General features: G+C 30.6%; 1 non-coding gene across 1 annotated transcript; it reads right to left on the minus strand.

Annotated features, from left to right (window-relative positions):
• Positions 1-7,996: 7,996 nt before the first annotated feature.
• LOC114916274 (small nucleolar RNA snoR118) lies at positions 7,997-8,086 on the minus strand. The gene has a single exon (XR_003804664.1). It is a non-coding gene; the product is annotated as a small nucleolar RNA snoR118 (small nucleolar RNA).
• Positions 8,087-12,031: the final 3,945 nt, after the last annotated feature.

Here is a 12,031-nt window from a genome sequence, read left to right on the forward strand (position 1 = left end):
AGGGCCGTGCTCACCCCTGACATGTTAACCAAGGTCACGATACCCACGTAAAAATCTCGGGCCATACTCACCCCTGGTCATAGGTGTGAAGAACCACAATCACATCTCATTCACATTCCACACAACATCTCATAGTTCAATTTCATACACGCATCAGATAAGTCCAAAATAATGGGTTTCATACTTTCAAGCCATTCATATCTAAGTCATCAATTTTATCAATTAACATAATAATAACATTCATAAATTAATATAATAATCAATAAAATTATCAATTTAATATAATTTTAACATAAACAGTAAAACCCCCAATTATTCCAAAACCTAACTCACAGACACTTTTCTACAGTTTCGTTCTCCCTCTCAGATCATCATTCTTACAAATTAAATATGTATTTCTAATCCTCAACACATACAGAAACTAATGGGATCATCAATTTCTCAAACAAAAATATTCCAATTTTTCCAAAACCTAGCCTACAGACACTTTTCTATAATTTCGATCTCTCTCCCAGAGCATCATTTTTACAAATAAATCATATATTCATAATCCTAAATTCATACAGAATCAAATAAGATCAATAATTCTCCAAGCAGAAATAATTATAAAATTTCTCATAATCCTAAGGGTTCTTCCTCTACCTAATTCCCTCATGTAACTCTACATATAAATAATCCCCCTTTCCCCCGTACCTGGATATGTAGGAGCTGAACCTACACAAGATTTGGTTGGTCTCCATCGTTGGGTTCCCCTCAGTCTAAAGCAGAAAGTAGAGAGAAAAGAAGAGAGAGCAGAAGAAAAGAAATCAGAAAATGAGAGGTGTGCTTTTTCAGAGTGGCAGAGAGCTCAATTTATAGGCCTTGGGCTTCGTTGGAACGGCCCGTTCCAAATTCGGAACAGCCCGTTCTGGACCATAAAAACATGAGTAAAAATCACACCCAGAACGGCCCGTTCTCAAACCAGAACGGCCCGTTCTGGTGTACATTTATTACACACAACTGCCATAGCCCGTTCCCACTTAAAGTTTAAAGCAATTTTTAATAGTCCGGAACGGCCCGTTCTAACTTGAGAACGGCCCGTTCTGGGCTATTAACTCACATACAATTTGGTAGTTTGGAACGGCCCGTTCCAATTCTGGAACAGCCCGTTCCAAGCTACTAAATCACACACATTTTGGTAGTTTGGAACGACCCGTTCCAAATTTCGAAACAGCCCATTCCAAGCTACTAAATCACCCCTAAACCTTTATAAAATTACCAAAATACCCTTAATTAAAATAAATAAATAAAATAAAATAAAAACTGGGATGTTACATACACATCCTTCTTGTTCATTTGTTTTTAATATTTAATTTTTTTTTCCAAACATTCAAACGTTGAAAATTAAGGATTAATTTAGTAAATAAATAATTGACTCAAGATATATACTTTTCATTTATTAGTGTTCTAAGAAATACTTTTTGAAAGTATGTAAAAAAAATACGTATCTAAAAAGTCATTTTCATGATTATAAAAATATCCTTTCAGAAAGTTTTTTTGTAAAACACACATTAGGACATTTGGTACATCAAAATTTGTTACTTTCTTAGAAATCTAACATTGAAAATGTTAATTTACCACATTTGATTTGTTATTTAAAAAATAAAATTCCCAAAAAATAATATTTTTTGGGAATGATTTTTGCACAAACTTCTCACGACATTATGATCAAGAAAAGGTTAGAAACTAACTTTTATGAGATAAGAACACTTTTAATACAATAAAAATGTCATTCCTTTATTTTCCATGATTCTTATACATTAAAAAATTTTGAAAAAAAATTGTCGTTTATCAAATACCCCTAAAATTAATGTTACGAAAACTAGATGTATGAGAATCTTAAAATTTTATATTTTAGAAGGACAAATATAATTCTAAAATTTTATTCCATTTTGAAGTTCTGGAAAATAGAAAAATGTGTGCATATGAAGGAAAAGTATCACGAGCTTTCTTGTGTATTTAATGCAACCCAATGTAAGAAAAGTAAGTACAATAGATAAAATATTTGTTTATTTTATACATTATACCAAGCTAATCAACTCGGTCTTTTTTATTTTTATTTTTTAATTATGATATTAATACAAAGTATTTACTTTTGAATGTAATGTTTAATCTTTGTCACAAATTATGAGCACACACAATATGAATATCTCCCTCTTAACATAATGTATACTCTCATTCTTATTTATGACATAGGTCTTCCCAAATTGAACAAAAAAAAGTTAACATTTTAATTCAAACTTAAAATTTAGTATTCAACTCCTATGGTATAACAAATTTGATCTATTTTATCGACTCTAAGTTAAACCTATTGACTTTTAAATTAATTAAATTTTATATAAATATTTAGGTCAATTTATTTAAACTTCAAAAATTGATTATAAAAAATAATTTTCAAAAAATAATTTTTAAAAATTTAGATAAGAGTTACTTCTTAAATAAATTGAAATTTTATTATTTTAAATTAAATAATTTAAACAAACACAAAAACTATAAAATTTTATTTTATTATTAAAAAAACTTTCTTTGATTTTATTTAAACAAACAATCCCATAATGGATTTATTTACAATTCATAAAAAAAAAATATTAAAATGATATAGTTAATTTGTTATCTATTTAATTCATCATTCACATTTTTATGGATAGATATCCATAAAAATAATTTTAAAAAATATTATAATTAAAATACTCTTGGTTATGCAAAAAATATTAAAATAATTTCTCAATACACTTTATTTAATCATTTTTAAAATATAATTATTTGCTGTAGTTACTTTTAAAGATAATTTAAAAGAAATAGCAATCTTTTATATTTTGAACTATTTTAAGCATATCATTTTCTTTATAATAAAACAAGAATTTGTTAATTTACATATCAACCTCTCATTAGCTCAATCTAGTGCCCAATTCCTCAACTCTTTCTAAGCTTTCTAACTATGACAACAAAAATGAAATAACTTTCTAATTTTTCTTTAACGCTTATTATATCAATTTTCAAACTTTTTGATCTCATTAAAAAATAAAATTATATTAAGTAGCATAAAATCTATTATGTAATAATGTCTTATCAAAAATATTTTTCGTTTTTCTCTCCTTGTTCTCCTTCTCTTATTCTGAATTTTTCTACAAGGTTCTTTATCAATACTTTTTTTTTTTTCCACTTATCATCTTCATTTTTTTGGATTCTCTCTATTTTTCTCAATTGCCATGCCATCTACTCAAACATGGACAAGCTCTAATTTTTACTTCTCTATTCTCTTTTTTCATCTTTTTGCCTTTCCTATTATTATCCCTCTCTTCTCCCTCACCAATTGGATGATATTCCTTATAATAAGAAAAAGATTTACTAGATTATGTGCCAACCTCTCATAAGCTCAATTTCTCGTCCAATTTCTCAACTCTTTCTAATTATGATGAAAAAAAATCTTTTTAACTTATTTTGCACATTCAATATCAACTTTCTAACTCTCTTGATGATGAAAACAATCATACATAATATATGAGACAAACTCGTCCTCATCATAATCCTTTGCAAAACAGAAAATCGCCACCTTATAGGACTGGTGGTCATCTTCGACATTGATATTTTTTAATTATTTTTTGTTTTACACTTTTAAATGTAATTTATGCTTGAATAATTTAGAAATAAAAATAAAAGTCACTAAAAATTAATGACCCCCTAAAATAATATTTAAAGAGTTAGTAAAAAAATACAATGTATTTAAAATCATTTTATATATTTTTTTAGAACTAATTCAACACTTGAAAAAAATACTATTATATTCACTAAAATAAAATAAAATGAGTATGAATAATTATTTTAACAAAAAAAATATATACATTAATAAAATTACACAAAAATTAACTTTTATAATAATTTTAAAAAATTTATTTAAATAAAAAATAAATATTTTAAAAAATATATTATATATATTTAAATAATTCAATTAATATAATAATATATTTTAATTTAATTTATATTCTCATATTTTAAAAAATATATTTATTATATTAAAAATATTTTATAAATTAAAAATTACATTGAGAAGTCGGGTCCTCAACTCCCGACTTCTCAATGGTTTACAAAAGAGGGACATTTTGCCATTCTTTTTGAATGAGGGACACTTCCTTTTAATAAAAAATAGAACAGGGGCAACGAAAAAAAAAAAAAAACAAAAGTTCAAGCGGTACGATCCACATAACCCTAGAATTAGACATGGCAACAGAACGAACGAGAGCGAATTTTTACATTCCCCACCATCACAAATTTAAAACGGCCCCTGCCTCCAAAACACGCTGGGTAAAAATCTAGAGACCCATCTCACTCTCGACAACATTCGGGTTTTCTCACTCCACTCCCACTCCTTTTTTTTCTTTCTCTTTTAAAAAAAATAAATATGAACAAATTTTTAAAAATAAAATAAAAATAAAAAATACAAATTATTACATATAAATATTTCAAATTTTAATTTATATATATATAAATATTTTTTAATTATATTATTAAGCAGGACAAAGACGGATATTAACATCTTAATCCTCGTTCCCAATCTTATCAATCGAGAAAAACACAAATTCAAACCCGATAAACACGAGAATAGGTTAAATTATCATGCCTACCCACCCAGATTGAAAGGAGCGATCTCGTGGATTTCTTTAAACACAAACCAAATTTGATTGATAATACCTGATTCTGCTGTGTATCATATATGTTTCTATTATGTATTAAAAAATAAAGAGATTCAAAACCATAATTTCGAAAACTGAAAAAAAATACTTTTTCATAAGCTAAACATCATAATTCCCAAGTAACGTAGGATAATGGTGTGAAGTTGAAAATAGTCTTTTCTGAAATGTTAACGGATCGCTTCTTTTCTTGTCAAGAAACTCTTTTCTAAAACAATTTTTACAAAACAGATTATTCATTTAAATAAGCTAGTATATGATACAGAATTATTCCAAAACTCATGGCTTTATCGTTGCTTGCATCAATCACCTCACTACAAAGGCAGGAAAATACAAACCAAATACGAAGATCAATGTATATAGTTCTTTTTCCACATAGATGACATTTGCGCACAAAAGCAATACTAGGGAGAACCGAAAAGATACCCTGAACATACCCTCCTTTGGGGCTTTGCCAAAGGATGATTTGTTGGGACAGTAAGATGTCACCATCTGCAGTACAAATGTGCCACTTAATCCAGCATTATCTAGTAGCAACAGATCAAGTAAAATGGTAGTAGCATTGCCATGCACCCGTTAACAGACTGGCAAATGCCCTAAGTCACACACCAGTGGAATAGCAAGCAGCCAGTCACATAGCTGATGTACCAGTGAGGAACAAATGAATGAAGAGAGATATTAACACATTCTCTAATATTCTCTTTTCAAGAAACCACTATTTGTTGAAATTTATTCGGGTTCTAAAGTGAACCACAAATATACTTAACAAGACCCACATGAATTTAACCTAATAGAAACAATTGTCAAAAATAAGTGTTAAGATATGTGTACATAACATTTCTCAAAATGGAAACTATGACAACCATTTGCATGGATGCTAGTAGTACTATAATGAGATGAAAAATCAGAGTAAAAAACCCACATTCAATTATTTGCAAGTAATTGGAAGTAAATTGCAGAGCCCTCAGATCTTATGGCTAAAAAGAAATCAAATCATCTGCAGCTATTGACACTGGTTTCATTTACAGCCTTCCTGCACCATCTATATATATATATATATATACATACATATCCATACACACACACAAAGGGTGGGAGAGAGAGAGAGAGAGAGAGAGAGAGAGAGAAAGAGAGAGAGGCAATGGTACAGTTCCAGTTATAAACAACCAGGTAGCCACTCAATAGCCTATTTATTCATCATTGGGCAACAACAGATAGCAACTACGACAATTTACTGAAACTTTTCCTATTTAAAGTTCTCTGAGCAAAAAAAACCGTTTTAGTTCTAGATAATTTGAAGTTTTAGAACACTAAAATAAAACATTGAATTCCTGATGAAAAATGCATCAAACGTTATATTAGCTGTTACTAAACATTCATAAGTACATATGCTTCTTTTATAAAAATAGAAAAAGCAAAGTTGAGAACACTATATATCTTCGCGGGCCGAGCATTATTGTCAAAAAGAAAGAAAAATTCATGTATCCAACAAAAATTTCTCGTGAACAGTATTACACACTTTGGATGAGCAATATCATCATAAAAAGCACTAGCCCAGTGAAAGTATTCATTCATCAACAATATAAACAATCAGCATTGGCGATAATTAACAGAAACTTTTTAAAGAAAAAGAATACAGTAATTTAAAAACAACAGAAAACAAAGAATCCACAAAGATAGAAGATAGAAGCTACGGTTAACAGCCTCACAACTGTAACAGTCAATTTCATTCTCTTTACAACGAAGGTAAACAAAATGTAAAACTGTGAACTCTAACGAAACAACTGATCGAGTGAGATTACAAACAAAACGAAAATAAGATGTTGGAAAAAATTAAATAGTCAAATTATAAAGAGAAGGAGCCAATACTCAACCATCATTAAAATCAGCAGATTTACCATTATCATGAAATATTGTACACGTAAGTGAGGGATGCTACCTGCACTCAAACAAAAAGGCTGACATCCAGTGACTTGGAGGGAGTTTTGATTCTCAAGGACCTATTGAATCAACATCAATACTTGAAATGCAAGAGACTTGATTATTATTAATATTAAACTATTATCATAAGTCCACATACAAAATAGTATTTGCCCTTATAACTTGGAGGGAGTTATCTTGGTGCACGAGAAGTGAAGCTTGCATTATGCAAAACAAGTTAGTGTCACGGATAGAATAGAAAAATCTAGCTACAGAACGGGGATAAATTGGACAGATGAGCATTATAATTTCCGAACAATGTAAATATGTAGTCCTTAACTGTGAATACAACAGTTCAAGATATTTAATTCCAGATTTTCCAACTACAAAGTCAAACAAGCAGTAGAAGCTAATAATACATCATCAGATCCAATGCACACCTTAACAAATTAAAGCAGCAATCATTGGAATAAGATCACAATAATGGAATTGGGAGGGAGCTCTTTCCCAACTATAAGAAAAAATTTATTTCACTGAAACAATTGCCAGCTGTTAAAATCAAAATAAACGAGGATGAGTCCAAAGCCCTCAGATCTCATAGCTTAATACAAAATCATCTACAACTTTTTATCGATGGTACCATTCACAACCTTCTTGCACCTTTCTCATAAACAACACAAACACCACAATTAAATGAGCACACCCACACAGACTGGGAAAGGAAGAGAAAAGAGTGGGGGAGAGAGAGAGAGAGAGAGGAGAAAAAGATGCAGAACAGGTTATGATCCAAACGATGAAGCTGTTCAATACTCTATGTGTACATCATTGGGCAGGATTGCAGAAAAATCGCCCAAACTTTCATTATCAAAGCTTATTTTGATGAAATTTTCTTCTTCCAATCATGATTGTGAGAAATCAATTAAAAGTAGTAAAAAAGGGTTAATACATAAAGGGGTTCCTCAATAAACAAATGAATGTGAAAGCATCGCATCACACAAAAAGGGCTTAATATTTCAGCACACAACAGATGTTAAAATAAACCACACAAAAGACTGAGTAAGATGTTAATGAATAAGACAGAGGTCATAAGAATTTCCATGAGTTCCACTTCCACATATCAATCAGAAAACAATTCGATAAACAGCACATGAAAAATAGAACAAAGAAAAACTAAACAGAAAACCAAAATGATTAAAAAAACAGCGCCAGTGGATAGAAGTGAGAAAATTAGACCTTTTTAATCATCAGCTAAGAATAATACATCATTAGGATTTAAAGCGAAAGGAACTAGATGCAATAGGAACCAATGAATTTACCAATCAATCAATTACTCTTTTTCATCTTGTGGGTAGTCAGACACAGTTTCTAGGCTACGCATTTCCATCAAAAGTGCAGTTTAAACTGATCAGAGCCCACCCAGTGCATGTATCATCATTCACTAAACATGATAAACAATTCGCAAAGCCAACAGTAAACAAATCAACATAGCAAAATCATGAATTTAAAGACAACTAAATACAAAGCCCTCAGATCTCATAGCTTCGTACAAAATCATGTACAGCTTTTATCACGATTCGTTCACAACCTTCTCGCACCTTATAGATGAGAGCGCATATAGCTAGCATTGCACAAACACACACACACACACACACACACACAATGAATAAGAGATAGATAGATCAACAGAGAGAGAGAGAGTGAGAGAGAGAGAGAGAGGGATGCAAGATCAGGTTATGAACGAAACAGTGAAGCCGCTCAACAATTTGATTGTACATCATTGGGCAACAAAACGAGCAATTTGCTCCAATTAATACTTTTGAACTTGATTTTCAGAGTAAATTCAGAGAGAAAAACGCAAATAAACTGAAGAATAGTGAATATATTGACGACGATCCAATAAGTAAAGAATAAAAAATACAGAAGTTACACAACAATCAAAGAAACAAGTATCAACACGAAGAAGAAGGAAGAAGAAACTGTTAATGTGAAAACAAAAGGAGAAATAGGGTTAGGGATTCGAACAGAAACCTAGAGGAATAGCAATAGGGATTTTATATGACTCGGTGAAATGTGAATGTATGTAGTAGAAACTAATGAATTTGCCTATTGGGCCCTCTCATTTGCTAGAATGGGCTTTTTATATTTGGGCCGGTCAAGTAATTTTTCGCTTTTATTTCCCAATCATACACCATCTTCCAAAAATATTAAAAGTTTTAAAACCGTTTAAATATAACTTTAATCCATGTAAAATTAGTTAGCTTTAATTTTAGTTTCTGTAAAAAAAAAATTGTTTCTCATTCTTCTAAAGTTTAAACTACTTTCTTAGTTTATATTTTTTATGTGGTCATTTTTAACTACTTTTTATTTATTATAATTCAACAATCATCTATTACAAACTTTTTTTTTTTTACCTCAAATCACTTAGAAATCAAGAAAGGAAAGGAAGAATAGAGAAGAAACTCGAACTCTCTACATGGCAACTCAACTTTAGATTCTCGATTTCCAAGTTTTGAATCTAATAATCTGTCACAAAGATTAGCTATGGAGAAGGATTTGAGTATGCTACGAGGTCAAAAGAAGAGGAAGTTCTCTTTGACTCTAGAGTTTTTCTCTAACTTTCCTAATATGTGAATTCATGAAGTTTACTTCTTAAAAAAAATCTTAAACACATTTCCTAAATTTGTTCATCTTGACTCTAACTAAAACAACCTAACTCTTAATGATTAAACACATTTCCTAAATTTGTTCATCTTGACTCTAACTAAAACAACCTAACTCTTAATGATTTCTTAACCCTTAGAGTTCTATAACAACAATAAATATAACATATTCACATTAAAATACAATGAAGCATAGAATTAATTAATAAGATATATAAATCATATAGTGTTACAATTCTTTCCAACAACAATAATTTTTGTCCTCGAAAATTGACTTACTTGAGAAGAGACATGAATATTGATCTATAATCCTATTTTTCAACTCCCATGTAGTCTCACGCATCCCAAATCACCTTGACAAGACTAATGGACTTTTCCCTCAACTCCTTCACCTTATGACTCACCACTATAGTTGGGTATTACTCATAGGTCAAATTCTCTTTAACTTGTACAATATTAGACTCCATCACATGACATAACTCATAAACATACTTTCTCAATAGAGAGACATGAAACATATCATGCAACTTATATAAGAATGATGGCAAAATAAACTTATATGTCACCAGACCTACATGGTGAAGTATTTGATAATGCCTAATGAATTTTGGTGTCAATTTTATGGACTTTATCGCCCTTCCCACTATAGTAGTGGGTGTCACCTAAGAAACACATGTTCTCTTCCCTCAACTCTAAAGGCTTCCTCCTCCTATTTGCATAAGATTTTTGCCTACTTAGGGTAGTCTTCACCCTTTTTTGAATTTGATAGAAGAGCATGGACCAAGGATCCAACCACTAGAGCTATGGCTAGGAAATAACAAGAAGACTTGACTGCTTTAGAGCTTGGTGGGCCTAGGGTACTCTTCACATGGGCTTTACAATGACCACCCTTTTATTGTCTTTATTGTGTAGTGTAGGAATAGGACATTTTGGTCTTGTATTTTGGACCATTTAGATTAGTGTTTTAGGCCATAGGCTTAGTGAGCCTATTTTTGGGCTTTATGGGCCTTGGGTATTTTGGTACCCAATATTGGGTTCATTTTGCTTCTTTTATTATTTCTTATTGTTTGTATTTGATTGGTTATTGTATTTAGGCTATTAAAATATGAAATTAGAAAGAATACTTAATAGGCAAGTTTAGCTAAAATTATATTTCATTTAGAAGTCATTTAAGTTGAATTTGGGTCACATGTTTTTAGCCAAGGGTGGCTGAACATGTGCATGCCCAAATTCAATTTAAACACACTTTAAATGTAATCTAAATACATGAGAGCTTCTAGACTCACGGCCAGCACATGGGAGCCAAAAAATTTGAATTCAAATTCTTGGTGTCAAAGGTGATGCTTGAGTTTGGCGCCAATTTGCTTAGTTTGCACGCTTATTTTAGCTGTTTTCCTTCACATTTGTATTCACTTTGAATCATTTGAGAAATGAGACCATTTGCTTTAGCAAATTTTTCTCTTTTCAAAGTCTCTTCATGCCTAGTCTAGTTTCCTTGAGAGCTTTTAGGTTTAGGTACCATTGTGAGCAATCCGTTGCTTCTTTCACTTTGGTGCTTCCTTCTTCACCTAATTTCCACAATCTTCGCCTTCATTTTTTTGAGTTTAAAGTCCAGAATTGGCTCAAGGAAAGGATCCCAGGGCCGGAGCAAAGTCAAGGGAAGATCATCAATCTTCTTCACCTAGCTTTGCCATCAGAATCATCTTCACCTTTTTAATAGTTTGCAGAACTAACTTTGGTCTCACTATAATTGAGTTACCCTCCTTATACCAACATAGAGGGGTTCTACATCTTCTCCAATACAAGGCCTCAAAAGGTTCCATACAAATACTAGCATGAAAATTGTTATAAGTGAACTTCACCAAAGGCAATACATCCTCCCAACTACTAAGATGATCCAACACACAAATTTTCAACAAGTCCTCCAAAGATTGAATAACCCTCTTAGATTTTCCATCAATCTTTAAGTGATAAGCAAGATTCAATTTCAACCTTGTCCTTAGGGCTTGGTGCAAACTCTACCAAAACTTGAGAGTGAACCTTGGATCTCTTTTTAAGATAATATTGGAATACACTCCATGCAAACATACTATCTCTCTGATGTACAATCCAGTTAGATTTTCCAAAGACCACTTAATGTTGATAGGAAGAAAATGAACACATTTTGACAACCTATCAATTATCACCCATATAACATAGAAGCAACTAGGGTTATGATGGGAAGAAGAAAATATATTAAAAAAATAGGAAGTTGCTACCAATGTTTATTTTAAAGAAAAACATTGGAAAACCCATAAAATAGAAAAATGGTCTACAAAAATAGATATTAGATTCGGGGGTTAGTTATGTGTAGCGAAACTATTAACACCTTACAATACCTGTCATAAAGACAATTACCTATAATTAACTAAACAAACTATTTATACTTTCAAAACATTTATCTCACTCTAAATTAATCAAAATTAATTATAACAATCAAATGTATTTTATTTAACAAGTGTTTATTTTATTTTAATGAATATTGAAATTATTTATTATTATTATTGTTGTTGTTAAGAAAAAATGAGAGATAATCTTATTATTTTTATTTTTTGATTTAACAAGAATGATTTCTTGGTTCTATGAATCTCCATATATAATGGAGAGCCAAATTCACTTAATTCTTTGGTAGAAAACATTTGTGTGTTAATTTTTAAATTTTTTATTTGTTTTCATACAAATAAT

Source organism: Cajanus cajan, chromosome 1 (genome assembly GCF_000230855.2).
Source record: "Cajanus cajan strain Asha chromosome 1, NIPB_CcT2T_4, whole genome shotgun sequence".
NCBI lineage: Eukaryota > Viridiplantae > Streptophyta > Magnoliopsida > Fabales > Fabaceae > Cajanus > Cajanus cajan.